At 51.5% G+C, this 14,320-nt stretch overlaps 1 protein-coding gene across 2 annotated transcripts in view; it reads right to left on the bottom strand.

Moving 5' to 3' along the window:
• The window catches only part of AFAP1 (actin filament associated protein 1), a 148,774-nt gene extending 142,109 nt beyond the window's left edge, over positions 1–6,665 (bottom strand). The window contains exon 1 of one of the 2 annotated variants that reach the window (XM_043906093.1): positions 6,436–6,665. The gene's annotated coding sequence lies outside the window, so the exon portion shown is untranslated. The remainder of the gene's footprint in view (positions 1–6,435) is intronic. The other variant, XM_043906092.1, reaches the window with a different exon arrangement.
• Positions 6,666–14,320: the final 7,655 nt, after the last annotated feature.

The raw sequence follows: 14,320 nt of genomic DNA, 5'->3' as shown, positions 1-14,320 counted from the left end.
CTGTCATAAATGGATTGGGTAATTGTGGGAGGCAGAATAACGACTCCCCAAGATGACCACGTGCTAATCCCTGGGCTCTGTGATTATGTCATATTACCTGACAAAAAGCACTTTGCTACAGACCTCAGACAGGGGTCCCAGACAGACGCCCCTAGGAGCCGGGGGCAGCCTCCCAGCTGGCAGCCAGCAAGGAAACAGGGGCCTCGGGCTGACAGGTGGCCTCAACCATATTTGATGGACAATGTGAATGAGCTTGCAAGCAACTGTCCCTCAGATTCTCCAGTAAGGAACACAGCCTTGCAGACACCTTGTTTTTTGCCTGACGAGACCCAAGTTAGAACTCTATATACTGTAGGGTAATAAATCTGTGTTGTTGTAAGCCACTCAGCTTGGGGCAATGTTACAGCAGCCGAGGAAAGCCACACAGCCGTATATGTGAAAACACCCAGCAGTGTCTGTCACATCCTCGACATTCAACAAGAGTCAACTGACTCCCTTAAATCAAAAGATAGGAATGGGGGCTTCCCTGGTGGTCTAGTGGTTCAGACTGCACGCTTCCCCTGCAAGGGGCACAGGTTTGATCCCTGGTGGGGGAACTTAAATCCTACATGCCATACAGCCAAAAAAATAGCAAAGGAAAGGTCATACTCCATCCAAAACAACAGAGATCACAGGCTTGTTCTGATACATGCAGATGTGGGGAGTTATAAACTGTCCAGAACGTCTACACACAGTCCAGGCTTCAGGTAACTCACTGCCTTTGCTTTAACTTATAAACCTTCCATTGCCTGTCTTACCTGACGAACTCTAAGCACCACAGTGGAGAGTAAACGCTGGACTGTGTGCGCCCTGGCCCCCAGACGTCCGGCAGACCCCTGGCAGCACCTACTCCCTGCACTGAGTTGCGCCCAGGTCTGCCTCTCCCGCTACTACAAGCCTCCAGCTCTTCTCCAATGAGGCACTGGGTCCCCCCTTCCAGTGTCCACAGGCCGCCCGCCCTCAGGCACATCACAGGCCATCTAGGCCCATGTCCGTCAAACTGTGTGACAGTGTCACTCATCACCTGGGGCTACAGTGTTGGGTCTTTGTGGACTACTGCTGGATTTTATCAGCCCTTGTATTTGCCTCCTGCCGATGCCTGGGGCATCAGAGATCCTCAGAGCTGGTGGAGAGGAAGGGAAAGGCAGCCTTGCCTGGTGGACGGGAGACCCTGCAGTCTCCAAGGTGCCATGAGAAGAGAAGGCCCGAGGACTCCAGGGGGCTGAGGTCAGCTACCCCCTGACCCCCGCGGCTCACGCTCCACGGCATTTCAGACGTGAGCCCGCCGGCACTTTTGTTGATCGTGACCTGGCAATGCCTGCTGCCTTTCCCAACCTCAAGACAGGTCCCTTAGGAACGGAAATGCCCAGCCATCAGGCTTCATTAAAGGAAGGTTCACAGGAACATGAACCGGGGAGAGACGTAAGACAGAGACCGTTAAAGGCTACAGTCTGCATGTTCCGTAGCCTTACTTTCAAAAGAGTAACATCTCTGAAACTTGAATTGGATGTTCCCTCAAAAGGCTAAGATATCAAACAATACTGGCCAATTAAAGATAGAAAACAATCCTACATGAAGTTGCCTGATACCCTTCAAGTTATGGACCATCTGTATATTAAACATCTGGAGTTTAAAAAAAAAAACCTAGACTCATTACATTCTTAATGAAGCATTATCTTTTAATCCTTGGCAACATATTTTACACCTTACAAAATTCTGTTATATACAGGATTTCATTTTATCCTCAGGACAATCTCTTGAGCTAGGGAGGGAAACTAAAGTTCAAGGAAGTAATTGACCTTAACAAATGCCTTCCTGGGGCCAAGCTTCCTGTGCAAAAAGTACTGGAGTAAGTTATCTTGAATATATTATTCATATTATATCCTGTCAACATTCAAAACGGTTTTGATGTAGCCTGTAATAATAGGCACATATATGATAAGATCTTTAAAACGGAAAACAAAGAGGGAAAAGCCATTTGGTAGCTGGTGTGGGATGCAGGCGGGGTGGGGCAGAGCGGGTAACAGCAAAGACTTAGATTTATAGCTTAAGAAAAAAATTTCTCTCTGAACTTCTAGTTCTAAAAAAAGAATACTTAAACAAGATGATTTAGAGAATATCATAAACTAAAAAAGGGGGGAGGTACCATCAGTTCTTTAAGGTGAGGTGAAGTCAGCTCTCTAATGAGGCCCCCAGGGAAGAGCTGGTCAACCCGCTTCTTCCAGTGGAGAACAGGAGGAAGGACAGCCAAAAGCACAGCTCAAACACTACCTCCTCCATCCCCAGGCAACCTCTTCTCTGAACGCTCCCTCTTCATTTAATCCATATAAAAACCAGTCCTACCTGCAGAACAAGTAGTAATGAGCTTTCAGAGAAAATATTAAGACAATCTCAGAAAACCACAAAGAAAACCTACTTGCATTTCTGAAGACGGCTCCCAAAATATGTGTGTGCTTAGTCGCTCAGTCGTGTCCAAATCTGTGTGACTCCATGCACTGTAGCCCGCCAGGCTCCTCTGTCCATGGGATTCTCCAGCAAGAACACTGGAGCGAGTAGCCATTCCCTTCTCCAGGGGATCTTCCCGACCCAAGGATCAAACTTGGGTTTCCCTTATTGCAGACAGATTCTTTACCATCTGAGCCACCAGGGAACAAGACAAACCACATGGAGTGCATACATATATAAAACAATGCACTTTTTAATGTATTATATTAATTAAATGCTGCAAATCAAAATAAAGACAAAAAATGCTACTTAATGTGAAAATATAATTTGGTGGCATCCCTCCTTGACCAAACAGCTACCATCTATGTTTAATCCCTGTAATCACCCAAATAAGAATAGCAGAGAAAACTGTGTTGTGTATCCCTTCAACAACAGACATGTGGCTTTAAAAGAATCAAGCACATCAAATTCCCACCTTGCCAAACATAATTGGAAGGGAGATTAATATTTTAAAGGACTAATTACTATATTCTTTAGAATTGAAGCTTTATAGGTCATTTAACATGATGCAAATTTGCAACTAATAATTTTAAACTATGCTTTAATCCATTACACAAAGCCACAAACACCCACTCAAGGTACTCCCCACGTTCACTCATCTCATACTCTCCAAATTAAAATCTCCGTTAGAAAGAGACTCACAGATTTAGAAACTGAACTTATGGTTGCTGGGGGGAAGGGATAGTTAGGGACTTTGGGAAGGTCATGTACACACTGCTATATTTAAAATGGATAACCAACAAGGACCTATTATATAGTACATGGAACTCTGCTCAATGCTATGTGCCAGCCTGGATGGGAGAGGGGTTTGGGGCAGAACGGATACATGTATAGGTATGGCTGAGTCCTTTAAATGTTCACCTGAAACTACCACAACATTGTTAAATCAGCTATACCCCAACACGAAATAAAAATAAAATTTAAAAAATAAAATAAAATCTCTATTAGAGATTGGGGCATAAAAAAGCCTGCAGTTGGCCGACTTCATATGACACTCAAAAGATCAGCAACATGCTCCTGCCAAGAGTTCTGAACCCAACAACTTCATTAAGGAAAACTTCAAACCAATTTGACAGAGCACAGATGTTGCAAGTAAAATGCAATTATGAAGAATATGCAAGACAGTATCAAGTAGTTGCCAAAGCTTCCATCCACAGTGTCTTTCAACTCTGAGACAAAGAATACACCCACAACTAAACTTTGTGGAAAGAAACCACAAAACTTTCACTTTAGAACCTACATTTTAAAGGATCTCCATTATTTATACCACTGCCACTGACAGAATTTTCCTCTGCTGTATTTGGTTGAAAGAATTAAAGGTTTAGGGCTGACAAAGTTCTTACCTAGTTTAAAACCCTCGAAGGTGAGGAAACTGAAGCCCAGTGGTTTTGCAGGAACAAACAGCGGCTTCATTCCAGAGCCAGACTCAGACCAAATAAATTCAAGTACTCCACACCGTGCAACAAACACAGTGATAGCAACTGTTCATCTGAAAGTCCTTAGGAGAGCTGAGGAATTGCAGATTTTAAATCACAGGAAAGACTTGGATCCAGGGTGGAGAAAAGGGGCCTCTCCTTCAAACAGACCTCATTCTCTCTGGGTACAGCAGCAAACCACCCTGTCCTTGAAGACCACGGCTCTCAGAGGGCAGGACGAGAAGATGTCAGGGGAGCCTTCAGAAAGAAGGTGTCACCTAAACTGATACTGTAAGAATGGCCAAACGAAGCTGGAAGCCCTGGAGCTGGGTGCACGGAGGGGAGACAGAAGAGTGAGCGGAGACAAGGCAGAGTGAAAGGCCAGCCGGCTAAGTCTGGACTTTATAACAGCGACAGCTGCAGTTATGGCCACATTTCCATCTTGCATTTCTGTTATTTATACCCTGTCCGTTCACAAAGAATTTCCATTTGGATATTAAAGTTACTTGTGTCTATAGCAGTTTTCTGTCTTTGACCAGGACGCTCTGAAAAGGAAAAAGACTGACCTGTTAGACACTGCATTCCCCAGGGGAAAAGAATCACTTCCCCTGGAACATAATAGGTGTTTTCATACAAGGGTAAATGAATGACCCACAGCCTCACCCCCTCTATTCCTTGCATAAACCTGACCTCTAACTGTAACTGCCTTGGCCTCATTCCGCGGGTGTGGATTCCCCTCCTTCAAACGCACTCTCCAGCCCGCCAAATTCTTGGGAAAGTTTTCTTCCACTCTCCAGGCGCTGAGAGCTGCAAAGTTAAATCTGGCTTTCCAGACTCTTTTTTTTTTTTTCTTCTTCCCAATCCTAACGGAAGAAATCAAGAAGCGCCGGGCAGAGGGACCAGGCTCCCTCCAATCAGAGCCGGCTCCCGCCGGGCCGGCCGAGTCTCGCGCCCCAGCAGGAAACGCCGGCCGCAACCCCGACGCGCGGTCCCCCGGCGGCGCAGTGACAGCCCCGCGCTCCCCGGGGACCGGGCCTGGGAGAGGGGCGGGTTCCGGGGCCAGTGCCGCCGCTTCAGTTCACACGGCAAAGGAGACAATAAAAGAGCGGCTCAGCTGTCCGACTCCAGCCAAATGCTTCTCCCCCACGTACAAGCCTATTGCAGCCCGACCGGCGCCGCTCCCCGCGCAGGGACACCCGTCGACACATGGAAACCCCTAAGACACACACGCGCGCGCGCACCGTTGTGGGAAAAGGGGAGCGTGTCCCCGGACCGATCCACCCCCCAAGCCGCGTGGCGGGAGGGGGGGGGGTCGGGGAGGGGAGGCGTAGGGACGGGGCACAGCCCCCCAACTCGCAGGGGGGCCAAGACACCGAGCGCACGGGTCCACGCGGAGCCACCCTCGGTGACCCACAAACACTCTGAGCCCCTCACTCTCGGAGTGACCAGAATCCTTACGATCGGCGGCCCACGCAGTCACCCTCAGTGAGACACCGCGAACCAGTCACCCGGTGGAGGTAAGGTGTGGGGGGGGGGCGACAAAGACAGTCTCCCACTCCCAGGATGTCCGGGGTCCCCTCGTGCGAAGGCCCACCCAAGCTGCCTTCGGGCGACAACCGCGCGAGCCAGCCACCCTAGGGAGGGAGCGGAGACCGAGGCAGTGTCCCCGCCCTCAGGATGACAAGGACCCCGCGCGGGGGGCATCACCGGGCGATCCCCGAGGAGTCCTGGCGGGCGCGAAGCCCCCTCGGAGCCACCCCGAAGCCGAGACAATGCCCGGCGCCCGGACGCGCGATGGTCGGTTCCGCTCCGCGACCCTGTCCCCGCTTGGCCCTCAGGGCGGCGGCCGACACCTCGGGCAAGCGACCCCGCGGCGCCCCGCTCGGATGTGCCACACCCAGGGGGGGACCCCCGTCCGACCCCGGGATCCCTGCCTTCTCGGAGACCCCTGCCGCCTGGGACCCCAGTCCGGCCCCGGGACCCCCGCCCGGTTCTGGGACCCCAATCCGGCCCTGGGACCCCCGCCCAGCCCGGGACCCCTGCCTTTTCGGAGACCCCTGTCTCCTGGGACCCCAGTCCGGGCCCGGGAGCCCCGCCCGACCCCAGGATCCCAGTCCGGCCCCGGGAGCCCCGTCCGACTCGAGACCCCTGCCCTCCTCCCCGTCCGGCCCTCGGGACCCCAGCCCGGCTCTGGGACCCCAGTCTGGCCCCGGGACCCCCGTCCGGCTCTGGGACCCCAGTCTGGCCCTGGGGACCCCTGTCCGGCTCTGGGACCCCAATTCGGCCCCGGAACCCCCGCCCGACTCGAGACCCCTGCCCCACCCTGGACCCCGCCCGGGTCTGGGACCCCTGACTCCCGAGGATCCCCCGACCGCCCGGGACCGCCGCTTGGCCGTGAGACCCTCTCCCAGCCCCGGAGCCCGTGTCCGACCGGGGGGCCCCACGCCCGGCCCGGCCCAGCCGCCCGCCGCCTCACCTCAGGCCGCCGCCGGGGCAGCGATCGCTACTAGCCGGAGACCGCCCTGGCCGATACAGGAGGAGCCGAGCAGCCGGCAGAGCCGCTGCCGCCGCCGCAACAATGGAGCCCCGGGGCGGGGCCGCCTCGCAGCCGCCTCAGCTGGTCCCAACTCAGGCTAGCGCTCCGGCTCCTCAGGAGCAGCGGCCGCCGAAAGGCTGCGACCGGGCTTGGGCTCCGCGCAGGCGCACTCGCCCCGCCCGCGACACGATGCTCCGCCCCTGGCTGCTCCCCGGCGTTCGGGGACCGCCCCCCGGCCAATAGGGAGGGAGCTGGCCGCGGTGGGCGGGGCCTGGGGAAACAAAGGGAGGTGGGGCGGGGCCGCTCCGGGGCGGGGCTGCGGGGGTCCCTGCAGCCAGAGCTCCCAGAACCTCGGTCCACCCCGGTCCGACCCGGGACCGCCCGGCGTCAAGTCCACCCGGGGTCCGCTCAGCGAGACCTTGGCCATACCAGACCCGGAACTCAAGTTTATGGAATTGGTTCTCTTTCAGTTCGGCTCAGTCGCTCAGCCGTGTCGTACTCTTTCCGACCCCATGGACTGCAGCTCGCCAGGCCTCCCTGTCCATCACCAACTCCAGGAGCTTGTTCAAAGTCATATCCATTGAGTCGGTGATGCCATCTAACCATCTCATCCTCTGTCGTCCCCTTCTCCCGCCTTCAATCTTTCCCAGCATCTGGGTCTTTTCTAATGAGTCAGTTCTTTGCATCATGTGGCCAAAGTGTTGGAGCTTCTGCTTCAGGATCAGCCCTTCCAGTGAATATTCAGGACTGATTTCATTTAGTATGGTCCTCTTTACAGAAAGGGAAACTGAGGCCCAAGGAGGGAGACCTCCTGGCCCCCAAGCCACCTGTGCTTAAGCTGCTCAAACATGTCCGACTCTTGCAACCCCATAGACTGGAGCCAGCCAGGCTCCTCTGTCCATGGGATTCTCCAGGCAAGAATACTGGAATGGGTTGACATTTCCTTCTCCAGGGGGTCTTCCTGAACCTAGGTCTCCTGCAGGGCAGTCAGACTCTTTACCGACTGAGCTACATTTTCAAAGCCCCAAAGATGTGCGGAATGGAGTAGAGGCAAATTTGGCTCTCCCTTAAGGACCTCCCGCAGACAGGATCAGAGATTTCTGAAGGTCACTTGAAGCCACAAAACTGGCGCTCTGAACAGAGCTCTTTCCCCTTCTTGCCGCAAAGCTTGTGTCCTACGCTCTTCCCCACCTGAAGCACTCTCCTCGCCCTGCATGGCACCCCATAAGTCCAAGTACCAGTCATCCATAAAGCCTCTGTCCTCACCACCTTTGATCTTGGGTATCCTGGGACGCCAAAGTCCCCGTTTTCCTCTAGATCACTGGCGGCTCCTCCCTGGTAGCTCAGTCGGTAAAGAATCCACCTGCAATGCAGGAGACCCAGGTTCCATTCCTGGGTTGGGAAGATCCACTGGAGAAAGGGATAGGCTACGCAGTCCAGTATTTTTGGGCTTTCTTTGTGGCTCAGCTGGTAAAGAATCGACCTGCAGTTCTGGAGACCTGGGTTCGATCCCTGGGTTGGGAAGATCCCCTGGAGAAGGAAATGGCAACTCATTCTAGTATTCTTGCCTACAGAATCTCATGGACAGAGGAGCCAAGACTATAGTCCATGAGGTTGCAAGAGTTGGACACAATTTAGCGACTAAACCCCCACCCCCTGCGGCCCCTCTGGAGTCTGCACCCCTTCTCTGCCCAACCTCTCCATGCTGGGGTATTAGGGTGGCCCTTGGCTCCAATATAGACTGTCCTATTGGGAAATCTCAGCCTCTCCCAGGCCTTCAACCATCCACAGTTGTGTCCGGCTCTCTGCAACCCCAGGGACTGCAGCACGCCAGGCTTCACTGTCCATCACCAACTCCCGGAGATTACTCAGACTGATGTCCGTGGAGTCAGTGATGCCACACTAATATATATATATATTTATATATAATAGATAACTAATAAGTAACTACTCTGTAGCACAGGGAACTCTACTGAGTACTCTGTAATGACTCATATGGGGAAAGAAGCTAAAAAAAAACAAGAGTGGATATATGTATATGTATAACCGAATCACTTTGCTATACAGCAGAAGCTAACATTGTAAATCAACTTGATAAAGATTTATTTCAAAAAAAAAAAAAAAAAGAACTCATCTTAGACTATAGGGAGAGGTTCTCTGTATAGGCTGTGCTATGAGAGGGCCTCTGGAGAACCCACCTGCATATGTTTGGATGGTGGTAAGACCTGAGGACTGCCTCCAGCCAACAGCCAGCAAAGAGCTAGGCTCCAGCCAGGCAGTCCCATGGAAATGAATCCTGGCGCCAACTGGAAGGAGCTTGGCAGGGACTCTTCCCTGGTCAAGCCTCCAGGGGAGGACACATCCTGGCCGAAGGGTTAAGTGAAGCCTGGTGAGCCCTGAGCTGAGAACCCAACTAAAATGGGCTAAACTCTGACCCATAGAAACTGAGTTTAAAAATGTGGGTTATGTTAAGCTGCTACATTTGTGATTATTTCTTATGAAACAATAAAAAACAAGTACTAGGTCCCCTCCCCAATATACACATGCATAGCCGCCTCTACTTCTTTCTGGCAGTCACCACGATTCTACTTCTTTGTTGACCATCACTCTCTTGCCACTTGCACAAAAACTCCTTGAAGATAGAAACAGAGTGTGTCTTGCTCATTGCTGTGCGTCAACGCCCAACTCAGTTCTGTTCTAGGCAATGGGCCGAACAAAGGCAGACCAATCCACCAGTGGGTTTGCTGGCCCTACTGTCCTTACTAGCCTCCTTTTCCCCAGCCATATTCCATTAGAGACACTCCAATAGTTTACTACCTTGCCCAGTGTCCAAGGTTGTTGTTTTACAACAACAAGCATGATTTTATTTGTTTAATGATTTTATTTATTTTATTATTTATTTTTGGCTGCACTGAGTCTTCATTGGAAAATCACTGAGTCTCTTTGGAAAAGACCCTGATGCTGGGAAAGATTGAAGGCGGGAGGAGAAGGGGACGACAGAGGATGAGATGGTTGGATATCATCACTGACTCAGTGGACATGAGTTTGAATAAGCTCCGGGAGTTGGTGATGGACAGGGAGGCCTGGCAAGCTGCAGTCCATGGGGTCACAAAGAGTAGGACACGACTGAGCGACTAAACTGGGTCTTCACTGCTGCAAGGATGTCTCTCTAGTGGCGGCAAGCAGGGGCTCCTCTCCAGTTGCAGTGCCCAGGCCCCTCATTCTGGTGGCTTCTCTTGTGGAACACAGGCTCTAGAATACGAGTTCAGTAATTGTGGCGCATGGGCTTAGATGCTTGGAGGCAGGCGGACTCTTCTTGGACCGTGTCTCCTGCACTGGAAGGCGGGCTCTTTGCCACTGGGCCACCAGGGAATCCCTGAGCCAGCATGCATTGTAGAAGCTCCTGACCTAGTTTAATACTGTGAAGGGCTATCAAATGGGGTTAGTGACCCCAGACGTCTTCCAGATTCTTCCACTAATATGTCTCTTAAGGAAGTAAATGTAATTACAGGCTATTTATATCCCAAGGTAAGCTACATTTCCATGGCACTTTTTTTTAATCTATTTATTTTAATTGGAGGCTAATTACTTTACAGTGTTGTAGTGGTTTTTGCCATACATTCACATGAATCAGTCATGGGTGTATATGTGTTCCCCATCCTGAACCCCCCGCCCACTTCCCTCCCCATCCCATCCCTCAGGGCCGTCCCAGTGCACCAGCTTCGAGTGCCCTGTTTCATGCATTGAACCTGGACCGGCAATCCATTTCACATATGGTAATAGATACATTTCAATGCTATTCTCTCAAATCGTCCCACCCTTGCCTTCTCCCACAGAGTCCAAAAGTCTGTTCTTTATACTGGTGTTTCATTTGGTGTCTCGCATATAGGGTCATTGTTACTCCAGGACACTTTGGACGCAGTCTTCCTAAATTCTGAGACCCAGAAGGAACAGAGATCCCCTGTGGCAGCTAGGCACCAGTGAGGAATCCAACCCACGTGAGGATGTGGTGTGAGCTGCCAAGGCTGAAAGCCCACAGGGCTTTCACGCGAGTCACGTATCAGTTCCTAACAAATGGCCCTGAAGCCTAGTAGTTTGAAACAACTTACACTGGGATTTCCCTGTCCATTCAGTGGTTAAGACTTTGCTTCCAATGCAAGGGATGTGGGTTTGATCCCTGGGCAGAGAACTAAGATCCCACATGCCAAGTGGCCAAAAAATTAAAAAAAAAACAAACTTACATTCCTTATCTCACCGTTTCGGTGGGTGAGCAATCTAGCAGAACTCATCCAGGCACCTCTGGTTCAAGGTCTCTCACAAAGTTGCAACCAGGCTGTTGGCTGGGGCCATGGCTTGACATGCTGGTTTGACTGGGGGGTGACTTGTTCTCATGTCACTCCAATGGCTTCTCGCAGGCCACATTCCTCACGGATGCCAGGCCTGCACATAGCCACTCCCAACACGGCAGCTGACTTGCCCCAGAGCCCCTGAGATGGAAGCCATGCGTTTCACCGGCAGTGACAGTCAAGTAGCTCCACTGTGTTCTGCAAGTTAGGAGGTCCAGCCCACAGTCAATGGGAAGGGACCACACAGGGTGGGCACACCAGGAAGCAGGGATTACTGGGGGTCTTCTCAGAGGCTGCCTACCAAGCTGCTGAACACTTAACGGTTAAAATAAAATCTTAAAAGCAGACATAGAAAACAAACACCATATTCTGGGGAATAGCAATAAGACTTACAGGGACTCCCCGGGTGGTCCAGTGGCTGGGACTCTGTGCTCTCACTGCTGAAGGCATAGATCTGATCCCTGGCTGGGATCCCACAAGCCATGTGTCATGTCCAAAAAGTAATAATAATAAAATTAATAAATTTATTTTAAAAAAAGAACCAGTAAGACTTACAGATAACTACTTACCCAAAATAATGGAAGTCAAAAAACAATGGGATATCAGACTTATAATGTTGAAAGGAAAAAAAAGTGTCAGTCCATCTCCCTCCCAAAACCTACAACCACTTACATGCACTGTCTTCTGTCTCCTTCATGAACGTGGCACAGTAGGAAAAGAACCCCTTCCCAACTGGTCCTAAGCATGTCATTCTCCCGTTCTGCTTGATGCCTTTGCAAACATTGGTCCATCAAGTTAATGTGGTGGCTTGGTGTTTGGAGAAAGCATAAATTTGAGAGTAACAACAATCGCCTCTTGAAACCCAGCTCTGACACCTGTATGACCTTGGCAAGTCTTTGAGCTTCTCAGAACCTCAGTAGTCTCCTTGGAAGGTAATTTTGGTTTTGAAGACTCACTGACCATCAATGCGGAGGGGGCGCTGAGGCAGAGAAGCAAAGAGAGCCAAACTTGGCCTTTACAAGAACGGGGTGGGGGCAGCCAGGAGAAAAGAGGAAAGGGGCTGTAAGGGGGAAACCATTTGCTGGGGAATGTCTAGAGGCTGTGACCGCCCAGGAAGTTTTGAACAGGGGTGTCAGAAGACAGTCCTCTCTGCCCAGCATCTCCACTAACCCAGGCTGCAGAGAGATGCTCATCCCTTGGCCTCTAGCCGCATCCTTCAGTGGAAGTCTAGCCTTGTGTGCACAGCACTGGGGTGAGGGAGGTCTTGGTCCATTAAATGAGGGCTAGTCCTGGTCTATATAAGCTTGGAGTCCAGAGAAGGGGCTGGGACAGACGGGAAACACCTGTTAAATACCTCCATATTCTCACCACATTGACCACAGAACCTCATACACTTTTGCCCAACACATGGACTAAACCACTTCAACCATAGCTACCAAGTTGTATTTTAGTGCTAAAATAAATTTCAATCACAGGTTGGTACATACATGGATTTCTGACCAGCCAATCTACCAGTGACAAAATAAAGTTATGGGTACCCTTGTCCCCTAAACCCTAAATATATCCCTGTACATTGGACTGCCTGGTCTCCAATGTCCTCTATACCACCGACATCACTCTGATTCTGGGCTGTGATGAATGCAATTGATTGACTGTGAATCCACTCATGCACACAATCATTCAGTATTCATCTTTGGAGAGGTAATAAGCTTCCTTCATAGCTTAGTCGGTAAAGAATCCGCCTGCAATGCAGGAGACCTGGGTTGGATTCCTGGGCCAGGAAGATCCCCTAGAGAAGGCAGTGACAGCCCACTTCAGTATTCTCGCGGGCAGCAGTCCATGGTGTCACAGGAGCCGGACACGAGTTAGCGACTAAGCCACAACCACCATATGTAAGTTGTGCATCTTTTTTTTAAAGATTTACTTGTTTATTTGGGGCTGTGCTGGGTCTTCATTCCTTTTTGTGGGCTCTGCTCTAGTTGCAGTGAGCAGGGGCTACTCCTCGTTGGGGTACGTGGGCCTCTCACTGCGGTGGGGTCTCGTTGCAGAGCACGGGCTCTAGGCGCGTGGGCTTCAGTAGTTGCTGCGGTGGGCTCAGCAGTTGCGTCTCCCGGGCTCTGGGGCACAAGCTCGGCAGTTGTGGTGCATGGGCTTAGTTGCCCTCAGCATGCGGGATCTTCCCAGACCAGGGATCAAACCCGTGTCCCCTGCACTGGCGGGCAGATTCTTATCCACCGTTCCACCAGGGAAGGCCCTACGTTGTCCCATCTTTACACAAGGAAATGATTCACTCAAAAGCTTGTGCCAATAAATAGCTTTCCCCTGGGACTCTTTATCGTGAAATGATCACATAACAGACATCACTCAGTGTTGCTGGATTTGAGCCTTGTGTGGGGGAGTCAAGGAGGAAGGAAGGTGCTGGGCACTGGGGAGTGCTTGGGTTTAGAGCTTGGTAGTCCTGGGCTGGGATCCCAGCACCTCTGCTCAGCAGTCATGTGACTGTAGGTGAGTTACTTAGTGTTTCTGAGCCTCAGGTTGCTCATTTATATAATGGGTGCTAGTTAAGTTAGATGATAAAGGGTATGTTAATGAAACTCCTAGCCCCACACCTGACATGCAATTGTACATGACCATTACAGAGGATGCACACGTGTGTTTTGGTCTGAATCCTAGCCTGTTAGTTAATAGCTGCAAGCTCTTGGGCCATTTACGTAACTTCTCTGAGCCTCAGTTTCCTCATTGGAAGGACTGATGCTGAAGCTGAAGCTCCAATGATTTGGCCACTTGATGCAAAAAGCCAACTCATTGGAAAAGACCTTGATGCGGGGAAAGATTGAAGGCAGGAGGAGAAGGGGGCAACAGAGGGTGAGATGGTTGGATGGCATCACCGACTCGGTGGACGTGAGTTTGGGAGGGAGATGAGAAGATGCCGATCAAGAAACAAGGGTGCCAGACAAGGAGGGGTAAAGAAGAGTCTGGAGAGGGATCAATGGCCAGATGGTGCCCGCGAAGGAGTCGGAGGACGGGCCACAGAAGTCCCCATGCTGAGGTCTCCAGGCAGGGGCGGGCACAGTCCAGCTTGCACTGCAGACCAGCTGCTGCACGTCCCTGAGGACGGACTGGAGGAAGACGTGGTGTGTAGGTATCAGGTCAGGGAGGTATCGGGCCCTGGAGGCAGGAGGCACGCTTAGGAGGCCGCACTTGCTGTGTGGAGCGCTCAGAAATGACGTACCCCTGAGGATGGTTCACGGTACTCAGACGGGAGAAAAGGAAGCTTCTATTATTCATGAAAACTGGCTCGGTAACAGCCCACAGCCTGGCCATCACTGGACAGGCACTGATCTCTCTCATTTAATTTGTCAGAAGTGCTCTTACACTTGGGAACGCGCCGTCTCAGCCCGTGGGCCGGGAACCGGGCCAGTTCGTGATCACTCAGCCCTGGTGATGACTTACCCAACACCAGGCTTTCTTCCACTCTG

The sequence above is a fragment of the Cervus elaphus genome, chromosome 6, assembly GCF_910594005.1.
Source record: "Cervus elaphus chromosome 6, mCerEla1.1, whole genome shotgun sequence".
Classification (NCBI taxonomy): Eukaryota; Metazoa; Chordata; class Mammalia; order Artiodactyla; family Cervidae; genus Cervus; species Cervus elaphus.
This window is presented reverse-complemented; position numbering and strand designations above follow the sequence as displayed.